A 19259-nucleotide genomic window follows, 5' to 3' on the forward strand; every position below is an offset into this window, starting at 1 on the left:
CTCCATGTTCACTACATGATGTAGGGGATTTCAGCCTCCACTGGAAAAAATTCATCATGTTAAGTACATCATAAATATGCTAGTCCTTTCCTCTTTCAGCATGAATGCAGAGCATATGTATGAGAATGATCATCTCTACCCTCACGGAAGGGATAAAGGAAAGCCTTAATAATTTATTGTGCCCTATATCACTGAGCAAATTAATGGCATAACTGATTGATTTAAAATGCCTTAAGCTACCTTACTCTGACACTCTCTTTTTTCACTGAACACAAATACTAAGCAATATAAAATGAAAGATCAGTGAGAAGGTAATATAACGAGAAAAGGCTTTGGAGAGGAATCAGGTTTCAACTTTGTTACAAAAGAGAACTGGAATTTCTGATGTATAAGAATAGGGTATGTAATCTATCCATGGGGATAAAAATTAGAAATTGGTATAGTAAGATGTCTGCACTTAGAGATCATAGGATATTCAGAATGAATGAGCACAAAATGATAACTTATGATAGGGTGATTCCATGGAGGATTTGAAGCAAAGAAGTTGGATTTAAATGTATAAATCCCCTGGAAAAGAACTGATTGTGAACTCAAGCATCAAGGATGTTTTATTTTATGATTATGGACTATAAATATGCATGATCATTGGTACAAAAAGTAATCAGACACCAAATGGAATTTTTAAAAGTTGATTCTATTCCATACCTTACAGATCTGTAACCTTGTATACTCTAGATCTCTTGTCAAATAGGGTTATGCTTGGGCTATGCTCCTGATATGAGATGTTATGCATTTATTTATTTTACACACAGGATATGCTTTACTTCATTGATTTAAAGGGTTCCATCACAGAGGGCATATTCAAAAAATGTGCCAATGGCCAGGCATATAGAACCCTCAGAGACGAACTGAATTCTGGAGAAGAGGTAGATTGGATGACTGAATCACCTTATGTTGTGGCAACTGTTTTAAAGGTAAGAAAGTGTCTAGATTCATCTGTAAACAGAAATGAAGCCATTATGATGGATCTTCTCTACCATGATTGCTCAAGAACAATAATAGACCAAAATATTTAGATTCTGTAAAACATGCTACAAACTACATTGGAGGCAACCACTCATTTGGTTATTCAAAACCCCAGGGGATGCATATGTTTTCCTTGATGATCAGAAAAACTATGCTGTTGTTCTTCATCCTCAGTACCCTATATCAAAAAAATCAAAGCACTATTAATACTATTCATAAAAGAAGACCAAAACATCCCCTTCTATATTCAGAATGCTGACCAAGATGCCATACTGCATTTGATGACATTCACAATTTCCAACAAAGGCACAATTTCCAAAAGAAAACTTCTATCAACATGTTATATCAGTGAGCTACTGTAAGCACACATTTGTCTTTCAGTGATTCAATACATGCTTACACAGTGCAGGATGCTGCTAGCCTAGGCACAAAGTATTAAAATTATTTTGTGAAGATTGGTGGTTGTATTAAATGTTGTGCCATTATACCTCAAAAAAAACTGCAAAGCTCATACATACTGAAAAAAATACATGCTTACAAGAGCCATCAAAACCTCCATTAATTCCATCATCGTGCTTTCGCCTATCTCCTAATGCCTTTACTTCCAAGTTGACATGGAAAAAGATGCCGCCATGGTTGCATTCACTCACTTTTACCTCCTCTGGTATATTGCTTAGTAGTTACCATGTTTACCACACTACCCATTGCATAGAGGAACTTGCACCCACCACAAGTTTGGACTGATAATTCTGACTACAAACGTATGCATGGTAGCCTCAATTGTTTGGACTTCTGAATATTCAATTGATGTCTATGTAAGGTAAATCCACTTTGAAATGATAAAGCTAAATCACAGATATGCTGGTCCAATTCCATGAAAGGAAATATCAAAAATGAGAAAGAATTGAATGAATCCATCTTGAAACTTGTTGAGAGCAGTGCGCAAATAGACTATGATCAGACTACAAACCAGTTTTGAAAGTTGCGTTAGGATGAGAAACTTGGGCTTTCCTTTTCCCCATCCCTATTTGACCATAAGGTAACTTGCCATATGTTGATAATGACTTGTCTGAATATTATTGTGCTCCAACCAAAATAACAGAAACAAGTTAAATATTACCCTTTGTATGGTACACACATGAAATGGATTTCATTTTCCAGCCAGACGTAGAAGTATCTTTCTGATTTTGCATCTGGTCCTTGGTATACCATGTTACGTAAGTAGCAGATTGGTATGGACTTGAACTTGTTTACATGGTCAGGACCATATTGATTTTGCCACCCAAGTTCCTAGATGCTGAGTCCCTGCAGAAAATACTTTCAGTACATTCTTCTTGGGCTGTGATTTTGTTTAACTTGCTAACTTAACATGTGGGATCTTGGTCATGGGATCCAGGAAACCAGAGAGAAAACACTGGTTGTAAGTGTATGTTAGTGTGGTACACACCCATCAAATGTGCCTCTACAGCTACCAAACCCTCACAGACAGGAAGAGCTTAAGGATTACTTTACTCCAAACATGGGGCCCACTCCATGGGAATGCAGTATACACACATAACTACAATATACTGTTCCACACTGGTGATATTATAAATACAGTAGAGGACTGGTACTGTGTCTCTTCTCTTCATTCCTCTATCCTCAGTACTCCTATCTGTTTCTGTGACAAAGACTACCACAGTAAATATTATAGTGAGTATACCATCACTGGGTTACATTCATGACAGTTGCCTGGAGGCATTTCTTCAACCAGCTACTATTAGGATGTTTCATGAGTTCTATAGTGATTCCAATTCAAATAAAATTAGCAAGGCAATGTAATAACTTCCTCTCATACTTACACACACAACCCTAAAGTATCATGTGTTCAGTTTCATGGTATTATCAAAATCAGTCACATATGGTCCAATTTTTCATGACAACTCATAGGACGCTTAACAACCCTGATATACTAAAGCATGGGATTGTGATATATCTCAATTATGATTATATTTCTTTCTTGTGGGTATTGTACATGTATCAACCAAAGAGTTGTAATGAAGAAGCTGTAAATAAATATATAATTTTGGTAACATATGCAAGAACCTGCTTAATAGCAGAGAATGAGTCATCTATAAAAAGGGTGAGGATATTATGAGAATTTTGGCCTAAGGAGAAAACACAACTCAAATCATAAAATGCCATTCTCACTTTCCATATGTAAGTGAATGCATGTATCAATGTGAGTATTTATTTCATTTGGTTCAGAATCTCTGCAGCTAAAAATTAAAATCACAGGGCCTGAAAAACAGGCAAAATATATGTGATTATTACTTGTCAAGGACATAGCATAAGGGTGATTCATCACCAGATCTTGTCAGTTTGTACAAGTTGGCTAAAACGTACATCAACAAGGAGTGTCAAGTAATAGGAGAATTTGTCTTCATCCTCACCACTCCCCAGATACTGATTGTTGTGTTTGTCCTATTGGGTTAAGTCCAAGCCTCTGCTTCTGCATGTACAAGTCATGAAAGAATTGTAACCAAACTCCGTAGAAACAACTGCATGCTTTAAGTAAATGTTTTCTCAGTATGTTAGCCAAAGAATGTTTTCTGGGAGAATAATTTTTTCAATCTGTGTAAGGATTTTCTCCAAAGTATACCTGGAAGCCTATTTATGACCAAACTGTATGAAAAATTCATTGGTGCTATGGATGAAGGGAATAAGAAAGCCAGAATTCCTATAATCCACAGGTGATGATGTAATACCTATTCTCCTGGATATGTCTGAAAAACTCAACCAGTGCAAACTTGGAAAAATATCAGCTTCTGTTTTATCAATTTATCTAGTCAACTCATGACTTAGGAAAAGGACTTCATTGGGTGATACACATGGAGGTTAGTTTAGAAAGGGAATTGAGGTCTTGATATTGTCAGTGAGTCCATCTTTCTCTCTTAACCTTATGAACATGGGGGGGGCAGAGCCAAGATGGTGGATAGTGAGGCCGTGCGCCGTAGTTTGGGAAAATAAAGTTTCATAAAAGTGGAATTACTGTAGCCTCAGGAAAAGACTCAAGAAAAAAACTGCAGAGGAAACACTTCCAGATCTAGTGGATGTGACACAGAGGACCTACAGGGAGCCCACCGCATGGAAACTCAACCGCGGGAGAGGAGCCGCAGAATCTCGCCAGCGCGGGAATGGGAGGGAGGTAAGACAAAGACAGCAGAAACCCGAGACATTGGGGGGGGGGAAAAGCAGAGGCCTCTCTTGTCACTCAAGGAGCAAAACAAAGAGCAGGAGTAATTTTACATATCTAAAGCGCAGCCACAAACTCAGTAACTTCGGAATTTGGTGAAACTTGAGAACACATTGAGGGCTGCATAAACTCTTTGTGTGGTCCCAGGGGTAGATCAAATGAATACTCACAGAGGCCAGATTTCAACTACCCTCAATTTCACTCTGCCATTCGGGATTACTTGCCAACTGAGTCAAAAAAAAAATTGAGAGAGAGAGCGATCCAGCAAGGAGCAAGGGAGTGAACAATCTGGGTGAGTCGCTTTTTGCACAGCCTTAAACCTGAAGAATCAAGCATAGCTCTCTGGCCACACCCATCACAGCCCCTAAGGATCCATCAAAGCAGACAGCCTACTTAGAGTCATAGTATAAAGAGAAAAAAAACCACAGCAAAAAAAAAACACATAAATTATCTCCAACATGCCAAACAACAAACGTAGAAGCCGAGGTAAAAAGAGCAAGGAAGACACTATGATGCCTCCAAATGAACAAGACACCCCAATGCAACATTATGAAGATGAAGAGATAGAGGAAATGCAAGAAGCAGATCTCAAAAAATTGATAAGAACATTAAGAAGTTCTCAAAAACAAATTCTTGAACTGCAGAAATCCTTAATGGACAAGATAGAAAATCTCTCTTGTGAAAATGAAATATTAAGGAGGAATCAAAATGAAATGAAACAACTAGAAGAACATGAAACTGTGATAGTGACAAAAAACCACAATGAAATGAAGAACTCAATAGATCAAATGACAAACGCATTAGAAAGCCTTAAAAACAGAATGGGTAAAGCAAAAGAGAGAATATCGGAATTAGAAGACAGAACAGGAAAGGAAACAGTCAAATCAAAGAAAAGAGGAAGAAATCAGAAATCTAAGAAATACTGCCAGGAATCTAAAGGATACTATTAAAAAAACGAACATTCGGGTTCTAGGAGTTCCTGAAGGCATGGAGAGGGAGAAAGGATTAGAAGCCCTTTTCAGTGAGATACTAGCAGAAAATTTCCCAGGTTTGGAGAAGGACAGAGACATCTTAGTACAGGAAGCGCATAGAACCCCTAATAAACATGACCAAAAGAGATCCTCACCATGACACGTCATAATCAAACTCACCACAGTGAAACATAAAGAAAAGATCCTAAAATGTGCAAGAGAGAAACGCCAGATTACTCTTAGAGGATCTCCAATTAGACTCACAGCTGAATTCTCTTCAGAAACCCTACAAGCTAGGAGAGAATGGCGAGACATAACCCAGGTACTAAGAGAGAAAAACTGCCAGCCCAGCATATTATATCCTGCAAAGCTCTCATTTGTGAATGAAGGTGAAATAAAGACCTTTCACAGCAAACAGAATTTGAAAGAATTTGTCGCCACTCGTCCAGTCCTGCAAAAGATGCTTAAAGATGTCTTACATACAGAAACACAGAAACACAGTCACCAATATGAAAGAAGGTAAAGGAAGGAAACCTCACAGCAAAAGATCACAGGAGTCTCAAACCATATATTAGAAAAAATCTTTGGCAAATGGCAGGGCAAAGTTACTCCTTATCAATAGTCACATTGAATGTTAATGGCTTGAACTGTCCAGTTAAAAGACACCGATTGGCTGATTGGGTTAAGGAACAAAACCCATCCTTTTGCTGCTTGCAAGAAACTCATCTTTCCAACAATGATGCATACAGACTGAAAGTGAAAGGCTGGAAAAAGATATACCATGCCAACAGAAATGAAAAAAGAGCGGGCGTAGGCATCTTAATATCGGACAATATAAACTTTACCATAAAAACTGTTAGGAGAGACAAAGAGGGGCACTATATAATGATTAAGGGATCCATTCAACAGGAAGATATAATGATTATCAATGTATATGCACCTAATTACAGGGCACCAGCCTATTTAAAAGACTTGTTAAGGGACTTAAAGGGAGACTTAGACCCCAATACAATAGTACTGGAGGACTTCAATACTCCACTCTCAGAGATTGACAGATCAACAGGACAGAAGATCAACAAGGAGACAGTAGATTTAAATGACACTATAGCCCAAATGGATCTAACAGATATCTACAGAACATTTCATTCTAAATCTAAAGAATTTACATTCTTCTCAGCAGTACATGGAACCTTCTCTAGGATTGACCACATACTAGGCCATAAAGCAAGTCTCAGCAAATTCAAAAGAATTAGAATCATACCATGCAGCTTCTCGGACCACAAAGGAATGAAATTGGAAATTAGCAACTCGGGAATCCCTAGAAAACGTGCAAACACATGGAGATTGAACAACATGCTCCTGAATGAACAATGGGTCATAGAAGAAATTAAAAGAGAAATCAAACATTTTCTGGAAGTAAATGAGGATAACAGCACAACATACCAAAACCTATGGGGTACAACAAAAGCAGTGTTAAGAGGAAAGTTTATATCAATAGGTGCCTACATCAAGAAATTGGAAAGGCACCAAATAGAAGAACTTTCAAGTCATCTCAAGGATCTAGAAAATCTGCAGCAAACCAAACCCAAACCCAGTAGGAGAAGGCAAATAATTAAAATCAGAGAAGAAATCAACACGATTGAATAAAAAAAAAATTACAAAAAAATCAGCCAAACGAGGAGCTGGTTTTTTGAAAAAAAAAAAAAAACAAAATTGACACCCCATTGGCTCAACTAACTAAAAAGAGAAGAGAAAAGACCCAAATCAATAGGGTCAGAGATGAAAGTGGAAATCTAACAACAGACACCACAGAAATAAAAAGAATCATCAGAAATTACTACAAGGACTTGTATGCCAGCAAACAGGGAAATCAATCAGAAATGGTCAGATTCTTGGACACATACAACCTACCTAAATTGAGCCAGGAAGACATAGAAAACCTAAACAGACCCATCACTGACACAGAAATTGAAACAGTAATAAAGGCCCTCCCAACAAAGAAAAGCCCAGGACCAGATGGATTCACTGCTGAGTTCTACCAGACATTTAGAGAAGAACTAACTCCAATTCTTCTCAAACTATTCAAAACAATCACAAAAGAGGGAATCCTCCCAAATTCTTTCTATGAAGCCAGCATCACCTTAATTCCTAAGCTGGAAAAAAATGCAGCATTGAAAGAGAATTACAGACCAATATCCCTGATGAACATAGATGCAAAAATACTCAATAAAATTCTGGCCAATAGAATGCAATAACACATCAGAAAGATCATCCACCCAGACCAAGTGGGATTTATCCCTGGCATGCAGGGATGGTTCAACGTTCGCAAAACAATCAAAGTAATACACTACATTAACAGACTGCAGAAGAAAAACCGTATGATTCTCTCAATAGATGCAGAGAAAGCATTTGATAAAATACAACACCCTTTCATGATGAAAACTCTAAGCAAACTGGGTATGGAAGGAACATTCCTCAATACAATCATGAATGAATCATGATGTGATTGGAAGGGGAGAGGGAGAGGGAGCGGGAAAGGGGAGGGTTGCTGGTGGGAGAGAAGTTATGGGAGGGGGGAAGCCATTGTAACCCTTAAGCTGTACTTTGGAAATTTATATTCATTAAATAAAAGTTTAATTAATAAAACATTATTAACATGGAGGACTTGACCTTTGTACACATCTTGGACTATAATATATTTATAGAAAAAGAAATTCTTTGGTTCAATGCAAATCTAAGAGAATTGATCAGTGTTCTTTGTGTAACATTGTCAATAGACCCTCCAGTCTATTGGAGCTCAGGAATTGAATTCACTGAAAAATTTTCATACATATTCACAACTCAAGTGAGTCTCTAAGATAACTGATAACCTTCAAGTGCTTGCCACAAAGCAGTTTTGCTTCGCTACTGCCTTATAAACCTAAGGAGACCATTCTATGCAATTTTTGTTATTAACAGAATTTCAGTTTGGCACATTCTGGAATGCCAGATATTTCAAATATATTTATGTCATATTAGCTATTCATAATATTTACCCAATTTAATGCATGATATAATGTATTCATGGAAACGATGAAGACAGTATTTTGATGACACTGATACATTCTTCACTATTTTCATGTTATGTCAATAGTGACAGAAACAATGTGCTCCATTTTGTATGTGAGTACAAAGTTCTTTAAGAGGACCTTTTTCTGTGTTTAGGCTTTTAGGCCAGCTGTCCAAAATGAATTTTCATCTCTTAGAATACTTATTTATATGTTTATACAAGATTGCACATTCACCATTCAATAATATTACATCTTCTGATTTGTCACTGTACATGACCCCAAGCCTTCTTTGGATACCCATTTCCAGAAACGCAGAGTGAGGAATGGAATGACAGAGAAAGATAAAGTCTCTACTTTGAATCTGAAATCCTATATATTAGTTCTGATGGGCCATTTTTAATTGCAGACTTTAAGTACTGATCTGAAGGGAAAGAGTCATTCATCCATTTGGTAACTGTAAATGTGGGCAGGTAGGATATTCAGCAGGACACTGAGTGCATTGAGTCACTCCACCTTTCTTATGAAAGATTCAGTCACTAGAGACATACTACCATAAAAAGCAATGTCACACCATGTGCTAGAAATGAACTCGGACATTGAGGTTGGACAAAGCAAGGTCAAGTCTGGGTCTCACCACCACTGAAGATTGTGCAACAGTATACACAATTTTTATTTTAGACATTCTCATTCAAGTAATGCCAATTATATTGACAACAGGAACTAGGTGACACAACCAAGGTGGCCTGAACAAAAGTGGTCACTTGCATTTAGCTTATTCTGTTGATTGTGATTCATTAAGAGAGATGGCATGTTCTGATTTCATCTCTGCTGGTGGAATATAAAAAACTAAGAACATTCCCATGGAATCACAGCATGCTAAATAGGACCTCTACTCTTTCCCAAACGAGGTTGAAGTGAGGCAGTGCAATACACAAGGAGAGACTACAGTTAGGCAGGCAAAAAATTTTCCTTCAACATCCTCCTTTCTTGTTGAAAGGATTCACTGATGCTCTGTTTGCCAAACTGAGGATACTTTACTTAACAAGGGAATTTCCCATGGATGTTTTTGTTGGGTATGTTACAAATTTGGGAATGATGATATTTATCTTCACTTCAAATATCATTAGGAATACTTATTGGAAAAGATCCTATCTGTAAACAGGTAGTTGATGAAATAAAACTGCAAATAATTTGAACCAAAAATGATAATGGCAATGTACTGATAAGAAGTATTTATTTTTATTTATATTTTTTGTTAATATAAAGAGATTTAATGTAGTTTATAGAGACAATTATAAAAAATATAATCAATCCCCCCTCCCTTACATCTTCCCTTTCTTTCATTTTTGGTTTCTGTGACATTTCTATTACTTTATACCAAAAGGCTTAATGCTCCATTAAATTAACAGTTCAAAAAATAAAACCAAAAAGACCACTCTTTGGCATAAAAAAGAAGGGCTATAAACAATCATCAAATTGAAACAAGTAAAATTTTATATTCTATATATTAACTATCACAAATCAGAGAAAACATGATTTTGTTAGTTTTTTGGAGTCTGGCTTATTGTACTAAGCATATTGACGTCTCATATTGATATCTCATTGCACCCATTTTGTTTCACTGGTCAGGACTTCATTCTTTTTAAAAGATTTGTGCCCAAGTAGTCTGGATGTTTCATATCATTTCATACAGAAAATGGGTTCATATATTTTATGTCAACTCATTTGTTTTGGAATTCTAAATGTCATATTTTTGTGGGTTATAAGAATCTTATGTGTATTATGATTTATAGCAATGTCAAATGTAAAAATACATTCTCTTGTTGTCCTTCATCTAACAGGTTACTCTTATACAATTTCTAATTGATAACTGCAAAAATATTTTTGGACATAGACTGACCTTCTGCATGGGAGGACACACAAAATATGAGGATAACTTCCAGTAACTTTCAGGTATAATGAATCATTTACCTTCCCTTGATTACAAATGGAGACAACCGCTGGGTCATGAGGGATTCTTAGACAGTGTCTGCCTTGGAGTCCACGGCATGTCCAAAGGGCAGTGAGGTGGGACCCAGGAACACTTTTGCTCCTTGTTCAAAGTATGCCTCATAGGTCAAGGATAGTTTTCACATTGTTGTGAGACAAAGAAAAATATAAAGTGATGCATTGGATTTCAGAAAATAGTAAGTGTCAATTCTAGCTGCCAAAAAGATACATCACAATGTATGACATAGGGGCTAGGATCCCACAACAGGTAGGTGGAACCCTGTATGAGATTATCTCAGCAAGTATGCAGATTACTGGAATTTAAAATGTTAATTTCTTAAAATTTATTAAGTTAAGACAGAAAGCCTCTGGGAGAGAGAGATCCCTTCCACTGGTTTGTTCCTCTATGGAATATATCATGTAGGGTTGGGTTGGTCCAAAGTCAGAAGCAAGGAGCTTACTGCAGCTTTCCCCATGGGTGGAAGGAGTCCAGGTAATCCAGTCAACACTACAGTTTTAGCTTATTTTCATGGAAAGTATTTTGAAATTCAGGCCTTGTTTTTTTTTTTTTATTAAACTTTTATTTAATGAATATAAATTTCCAAAGTATAGCTTATGGGTTACAATGGCTTCCCCCCTCCCATAACTTCCCTCCCGCCCGCAACCCTCCCCTTTCCCGCTCCCTTTCCCCTTCCATTCATGTAAAGATTCATTTTCAATTCTCTTTGTATACAGAAGACCAGTTTAGTATATATTAGGTAAAGATTTCAACATTTTGCCCATATAGCAACATCAAGTGAAAAAACTACCATTGGATTACTAATTATAGCATTAAATAGCAATGTACAGCACATTAAAGACAGAGATCCTACATAATTTTTTTTTCAAATTAATTAATTTTCTATGCCATTTCCATTTTAACACCAGGTTGTTTTTTTTTCCAATTCTCTTTATATACAGAAGATCACTTCAGTATATAATTAGTAAAGACCTCATCAGTTTGTGCCCACACAGAAACGCAAAGTATAAAAATACTGTTTCAGTACTAGTTATAGCATCACTTGGCTTTAGACGACACATTAGGGATAGATCCCACATGGGGTGTAAGTACACAGTGACTCCTGTTGCTGATTTAACAATTTGACACTCCTGTTCATGGCGTCAGTAATCTCCCTAGGCTCTAGTCATGAGTTACCAGGGCTATGGAAGCCTTTAGAGTTCGCTGACTTTGATCTTATTCCAATAGGGTCATAGTCAAAGTGGAAGTTCTCTCCTCCCTTCGGAGAAGGGTACCTCCTTCTTTGATGGCCCCATTCTTTCCACTGGGATCTCACTCACAGAGATCATTCATTTAGGTCTTTTTTTTTTCATGATATCTTGGCTTTCCATGCCTGCTATACTCTCATGGGCTCTTCAGCCAGATCTGAATGCCTTGAGGGCTGATTCTGAGGCCAGAGTGTTGTTTAGGACATCTGCCATCCTATGAGTCTGCTGTGTATCCCACTTCCCATGTTGGATCTTTCTCTCCCTTTTTGATTCTATCAGTTAGTATTAGCAGATACTTGTCTTGTTTGTGTGATCTCTTTGACTCTTAGACCTATCAGAGCTATCAATTGTGAGCTGAAATTCATCACTTGGACTAGTGAGATGGCATTGGTACATGCCATCTTGATGGGATTGTGTTGGAATCCCCTGGCACATTTCTAACTCCACCATTTGTGGCCAGTCCGATTGAGCATGTCCCAAATTGTACATCTCCTCCCTCTCTTTTTCCACTCTTAGATTTAACAGGGATCACTTTTCAGTTAAAATTTAAACACCTAAGAATAATTGTGTGTTAATTACTGAGTTCAACCAATAGTACTAGAACAACAACAACAAATACTAAAAAGGATAAAGTATTACATTGTACATCTAAAGTCAGGACAGGAGCTGATCAGTACATTGTTGCTTATAGTGTCCATTTCACTTAACAGGTTTCCCCTTTGGCGCTCAGTTGTCACCGATCAGGGAAAACAAATGATATTTGTCTCTTTGGGACTGGCTTATTCACTCAGCATGATGTTTTCCAGATTGCTCCATCTTGTTGCAAATGACTGGGTTTCGTTGTTTCTTACTGCTGTATAGTATTCTATGGAGTACATGTCCCATAATTTCTTTATCCAGTCTACTGTTGATGGGCATTTGGGTTGGTTCCAGGTCTTAGCTATTGTGAATTGAGCTGCAATAAACATTAATGTGCAGATGGCTTTTTTATTTGCCAAATTAATTTCATTTGGGTAAATTCCAAGGAGTGGGATGGCTGGGTTGTATGGTAGGGTTATGTTCAGGTTTCTGAGGAATCTCCAGACAGACTTCCATAGTGGCTTAACCAGTTTGCATTCCCACCAACAGTGGGTTAGTGTCCCTTTTTCCCCACATCCTCTCCAGCATCTGTTGTTGGTAGATTTCTGAATGTGAGCCATTCTCACCGGGGTGAGATGGAACCTCATTGCGGTTTTGAATTGCATTTCCCTGATTGCTAGTGATCTTGAACATTTTTTCATGTGTCTGTTGGCCATTTGGATTTCCTCTTTCGAAAAATGTCTATTGAGGTCCTTGGCCCATCTCTTAAGTGGGTTGTTTGTTTTGTTGTTGTGGATTTTCTTGATTTCTTTGTAGATTCTGGTTATCAATCCTTTATCTGTAGTATAGTTTGCGAATATTTTTTCCCATTCTGTTGGTTGCCTCTTCACTTTCCTGACTGTTTCTTTTGAAGTACAGAAACTTCTCAATTTGATGCAATCCCAAATGTTAATTTTGGTTTTGACTGCCTGTGCTGTTGGAGTATTTTCCAGGAAGTCTTTGCCTGTGCCTATATCTTGCAGGGTTTCTCCAATACTCTCTAATAATTTGATGGTTTCAGGTCGTAGATTTAAGTCTTTAATCCATGTTGAGTGAATTTTTGTGTAAGGTGATAGGTATGGGACTTGCTTCAAGCTTCTGCACGTGGAAATCCAATTTTCCCAGCACCATTTATTGAATAGACTGTCCTTATTCCAGGGATTAGATTTGGATCTTTGGTCAAATATAAGTTGGCTGTAGATGTTTGGATTGATTTCTGGTGTTTCTATTCTGTTCCATTGGTCTCTCCATCTGTTTCTGTACCAGTACCATGCTGTTTTGATAACAACTGCCCTGTAGTATGTCCTAAAATCAGGTATTGTGATGCCTCTGGCTTTGTTTTTGTTGTACAGGATTGCTTTGGCTATTCGAGGTCTTCTGTGTCTCCATATGAATTTCAGCATCATTTTTTCCAGATATGAGAAGAAGGTCTTCGAGATCTTGATGGGTATTGCATTGAATGTATAAATTGCTTTTGGGAGAATAGACATTTTGATGATATTGATTCTTAAATGCATGAGCATGGAAGATTTCTCCATTTTTTGGTATCCTCTTCTATTTCTTTCTGTAAGGTTTTGTAGTTTTCATCGTAGAGATCTTTAACGTCTTTGGTTAAGTTTATTCCAAGGTATTTGATTGTTTTTGTAGCTATTGTGAATGGGATTGATTTTAGAAGTTCTTCCTCAGCCATGGCATTGCCTGTGTATACAAAGGCTGTTGATTTTTGTGCATTGATTTTATATCCTGCTACTTTGCCAAACTCTTCGATGAGTTCCAGCAGTCTCTTAGTAGAGTTCTTTGGGTCCCCTAAATAAAGAATCATATCATCTGCAAAGAGGGATAGTTTGAGTTCGTCCTTCCTGATTTGTATCCCTTTAATTTCTTTTTCTTGCCTAATAGCTCTGGCCAAAACTTCCAGAACTATATTGAATAGCAGTGGTGAGAGAGGGCATCCCTGTCTGGTACCAGATTTCAGTGGAAATGCTTCCAACTTTTCCCCGTTCAATAGGATGTTGGCCGTGGGTTTTTCATATATTGCTTTGATTGTATTGAGGAATGTTCCTTCCATACCCAGTTTGCTTAGAGTTTTCATCATGAAAGGGTGTTGTATTTTATCAAATGCTTTCTCTGCGTCTATTGAGAGAATCATATGGTTTTTCTTCTGCAGTCTGTTAATGTAGTGTATTACGTTGATTGTTTTGCGGACATTGAACCATCCCTGCATACCGGGGATGAATCCCACTTGGTCTGGGTGGATGATCTTTCTGATGTGTTGTTGCATTCGATTGGCCAGAATTTTATTGAGTATTTTTGCATCTATGTTCATCAGGGATATTGGTCTGTAATTCTCTTTCAATGTTGCGTCTCTTTCTGGCTTAGGAATTAAGGTGATGGTGGCTTCATAGAAAGAATTTGGGAGGATTCCCTCTTTTTCGATTGTTCTGAATAGTTTGAGAAGAATTGGAGTTAGTTCTTCTTTAAATGTCTGGTAGAACTCAGCAGTGAATCCATCTGGCCCTGCGCTTTTCTTTGTTGGGAGGGCCTTTATTACTGTTTCAATTTCTGTGTCAGTTATTGTTCTGTTTAGGTTTTCTATGTCTTCCTGGCTCAATTTAGGTAGGTTGTATGTGTCCAAGAATCTGTCCATTTCTGATAGATTTCCCTGTTTGCTGGCATACAAGTCCTTGTAGTAATTTCTGATGATTCTTTTTATTTCTGTGGCGTCTGTTGTTATGTTTCCCATTTCATCTCTGATCCTATTGATTTGGGTCTTTTCTTTTTTTAGTTAGTTGGGCCAATGGGGTGTCAATTTTGTTTATTTTTTCAAAAAACCAGCTCCTCGTTTGGCTGATTTTTTGTACTGTTTTTTTTGGATTCAATCCTGTTGATTTCTTCTCTGATTTTAATTATTTCTCTTCTCCTACTGGGTTTGGGTTTGGTTTGCTGCAGATTTTCTAGATCCTTGAGATGACTTGAAAGCTCATCTATTTGGTGCCTTTCCAATTTCTTGATGTAGGCACCTATTGATATAAACTTTCCTCTTAACACTGCTTTTGTTGTACCCCATAGGTTTTGGTATGTTGTGCTGTTATCCTCATTTACTTCCAGAAAATGTTTGATTTCTCTTTTAATTTCTTCTATGACCCATTGTTCATTCAGGAGCATGTTGTTCAATCTCCATGTGTTTGCACGTGCTCTAGGGATTCCTGAGTTGCCAATTTCCAATTTCATTCCTTTGTGGTCTGTGAAGCTGCATAGTATGATTCTAATTCTTTTGAATTTGCTGAGACTTGCTTTATGGCCTAGTATGTGGTCAATCCTAGAGAGGGTTCCATGTACTGCTGAGAAGAATGTAAAGTCATTAGATGTAGGATGAAATGTTCTGTAGATATCTGTTAGATCCATTTGGGCTATAGTGTCATTTAAATCTACTGTCTCCTTGTTGGTCTTCTGTCCTGATGATCTGTCTATCTGTGAGAGTGGAGTATTGAAGTCCCCCAGTACTATTGTGTTGGGGTCTAAGTCTCCCTTTAAGTCCCTTAACAAGTCTTTTAAATAGGCTGGTGCCCTGTAATTAGGTGCATATACATTGATAATCGTTATATCTTCCTGTTGAATGGATCCCTTAATCATTATATAGTGCCCCTCTTTGTCTCTCCTAACAGTTTTTATGGTAAAGTTTATGTTGTCCGATATTAAGATGCCTACGCCCGCTCTCTTTTCATTTCTGTTGGTGTGGTATATCTTTTTCCAGCCTTTCACTTTCAGCCTGTATGGATCATTGTTGGGTAGATGGGTTTCTTGTAAGCAGCAAAAGGATGGGTTTTGTTCCTTAACCCAATCAGCCAATCGGTGTCTTTTAACTGGACAGTTCAAGCCATTAACATTCAATGTGACTATTGATAAGGAGTAACTTTGCCCTGCCATTAGCCAAAGATACTTTCTAATATATGGTTTGAGATTCCTGTGATCTTTTGGTGTGAGCTTTCCTACCTTTACCTTCTTTCATATTGGTGACCGTGTTTCTGTGTTTCTGTGTGTAACACATCTTTAAGCATCTTTTGCAGGGCTGGACAAGTGGCGACAAATTCTTTCAATGTCTGTTTGCTGTGAAAGGTCTTTATTTCACCTTCATTCATAAATGAGAGCTTTGCAGGATATAATATTCTGGGCTGGCAGTTTTTCTCTCTTAGCACCTGGGTTATGTCTCGCCATTCTCTCCTAGCTTGTAGGGTTTCTGAAGAGAAGTCAGCTGTGAGTCTAATTGGAGATCCTCTAAGAGTAATCTGGCGTTTCTCTCTTGCACATTTTAGGATCTTTTCTTTGTGTTTCACTGTGGTGAGTTTGATTACGACGTGTCCCGGTGAGGATCTCTTTTGGTCATGTTTATTAGGGGTTCTATAAGCTTCCTGTATTAGGATGTCTCTTTCTCCAAACCTGGGAAATTTTCTGCTAGTATCTCACTAAAAAGGCCTTCTAATCCTTTCTCTCTCTCCATGCCTTCAGGTACTCCTAGAACCCGAATGATGGGTTTTTTAAGAGTATCCTGTAGATTCCTGACAGTATTTTTTAGATTTCTGATTTCTTCTTCTTTTCTTTTTGATTATATTGTTTCCTTTCCTGTTCTCTGTCTTCTAAGTCTGATATTCTCTCTTCTGCTTCGCCCATTCTGTTTTTAAGACTCTCTAATGTGTTTGTCATTTGATCTATTGAATTCTTCATTTCATTATGATTTCTCGTCACTATCACCGTTTCTTGTTCCACTAGTTGTTTCATTTCATTTTGATTCCTCCTTAATATTTCATTTTCATGAGAGAGATTTTGTATCTTGTCCATTAAGGATTTCTGTAGTTCAAGAATTTGTTTTTGAGAACTTCTTAATGTTCTTATCAATTTTTTGATATCTGCTTCTTGCATTTCTTCAATCTCCTCATCTTCATAATCTTGAATTGGGGTGTCTTTTTCATTTGGGGGTGTCATAGTGTCTTCCTTGTTCTTGTTAGCTCGGTTTTTGCGTTTGTTGTTTGGCATGTTGGAGATATTTGGTTTCTTCACTGTGGTGTTTTTTCTTGTTACACTATGGCTCTATATTAAGTGGACTGTCTGCTTTCAGTGGTGCCTTAGAGGCTTGAGATGAGTGTGGACTGAGAGCTGTGTTTGGTTCCTCAGGGCTGAGGGTGTGTCAAAGATGACACTCCCAGGTTAGGTGTGGTAAATCTCTCTCTTTTTTGATTCAAAAGGGAAGTAATTCCGCACAGCTGAATGTAATTGGAGGTAGTTAGCAGGCAAATGATATACCCACAGGAGCCAGAGATCGGAAGCTCTTTCCCACGGACCACACAGGGAATCTCTGCTGCCCTCAGTGTGGGCTCCAATTCTCCTGCAATCTCCCACTGGGTTGCCAAGTTAGATGCTAATCTCCTGTTATTTCACCCCTCCCCCCAGAGTCAGGTTTTTCTGCTAGGCTCAGGGCTGGTGCAGACCTGAGGTCGCCCTGCTTATGACGTATGTCCAAAATGGCGCCTGCTCTGTCTTGCTCGCCTTTGAGAGGTGAGCGGAGAGAGAGAAACTTGTGTCCGTATCGGTCGCTTTTTTTTTTATTTTTTTCCTCTCTCTCTTCTAGTTAGCCTGGTGAATTTTTCCCCACGAACTTTCAAGCCTCGTTTCCTCTAGCCTCCTCTTTCCGCTTGCCCGCTGGTGTCTCAGGCTATTGTGGTTCGGCTCACCTCGCGTTCCAGCGCTGGTGCGTTGAGTCTGCTGCTCGTGTCCCAAACTTGGGCTCCCACGCTCTCCAGGCAGGTACACTGTGAATCACTAGTTCCGGAAGAGTTTCCTCTGCTGTTTCATCCCCTACTCTTCCTTGACCCTGCAGTATCTCCACTTATATTAACCTGTCTCTCTCTCCGGACTAATAGTGTGCTTTCATATTTAATTTCCATATACAGGGAAAATCATTTTTTGAACCAATACACTTTTTGTTGGCCAAATATAATCATATTTTGAATTCCATTTTTCACAAGAGTTTGAAGTTCTCTATACATATAATCAATGTGCTCTAGATTAAACTCAACTAAGGGGCTCACAGCACTGCCTTTTAATTTCCTTCCCCCTTCTTACTCAGTTACCCCTGAGGCCCTATGTTCTCAATATCCATGGAAAAGTTTCTAAGAGAACCACAATCATTGAGTAGAATAGTTTCTTTTTTTAACAGGCAGAGTTAGACAGTGAGAGAGAGAGAGAGAGAGTCAGAGAGAAAGGTCTTCCTTCCATTGGTTCACTCCCCAAAGGCCACTAAGGCTGATCCAAAGCCAGTAGTCAGGAGCTTCCTCCTGGTTTCCTATGAGGCTGCAGGGCCCAAGCACTTAGGCCATCCTCCACTGCACTCCCAGGCCACAGCAAAGAGCTAGACTGGAAGAGGAGCAACCGGGACAGAATCTGGCGCCCGGACCAGGACTAGAACCTGGGGTGCTGACACTTGCAGGCACGGGATTAGCCTAGTGAGCCGCAGCACCGGCCTAGCTTCTGTTTTGATGTTCTGCTTTCCAAAATGTAAAAGATTGTACCATAATTTTCTTGCTGCATTAACTTCACCTTGTTCTCTGTCAGCCTCAGTTTTTGACCTCTAAAATATTGATAAAAGCAATATCTAAATATTAGGATTGCTGTAAGGGATGAATGAGATAGTGGCTGAAAATTAATTTAATTGGGATAAAAGGAGAATTCATATCGCTAGTAGAGTTGTTTTGAAACTTAAACTAACTAGTACTAGTCAAATCTAGCCAGTGATAACCTACAGGTTCTCCATTTAATAGGGTAGAGTTTAGGTGAAATTTTTGAGGATATCTATTTTGGTTCCTTCACATTTGTGCCCTTTCCTGGCTTTATGACATTTACCTCATTGCTTAGGAGAAGTATTTAGGAAAATCCAACTCATTAGCAAGTGGGAGGACTGTAGACTTTGAGGCTATTGATAGTAAGGCAACCTTTTGTTTTTCATTCAACAGAGAAAATGGAGCTATCTGTTGACTCTGAGCTCATGGAAGTCACATACATCAACTAGAAGACCCAAATAATGAAGAATGGAGACCCCACATCTAGTATGGG

Source organism: Lepus europaeus, chromosome 11 (genome assembly GCF_033115175.1).
Source record: "Lepus europaeus isolate LE1 chromosome 11, mLepTim1.pri, whole genome shotgun sequence".
Lineage (NCBI taxonomy): Eukaryota > Metazoa > Chordata > Mammalia > Lagomorpha > Leporidae > Lepus > Lepus europaeus.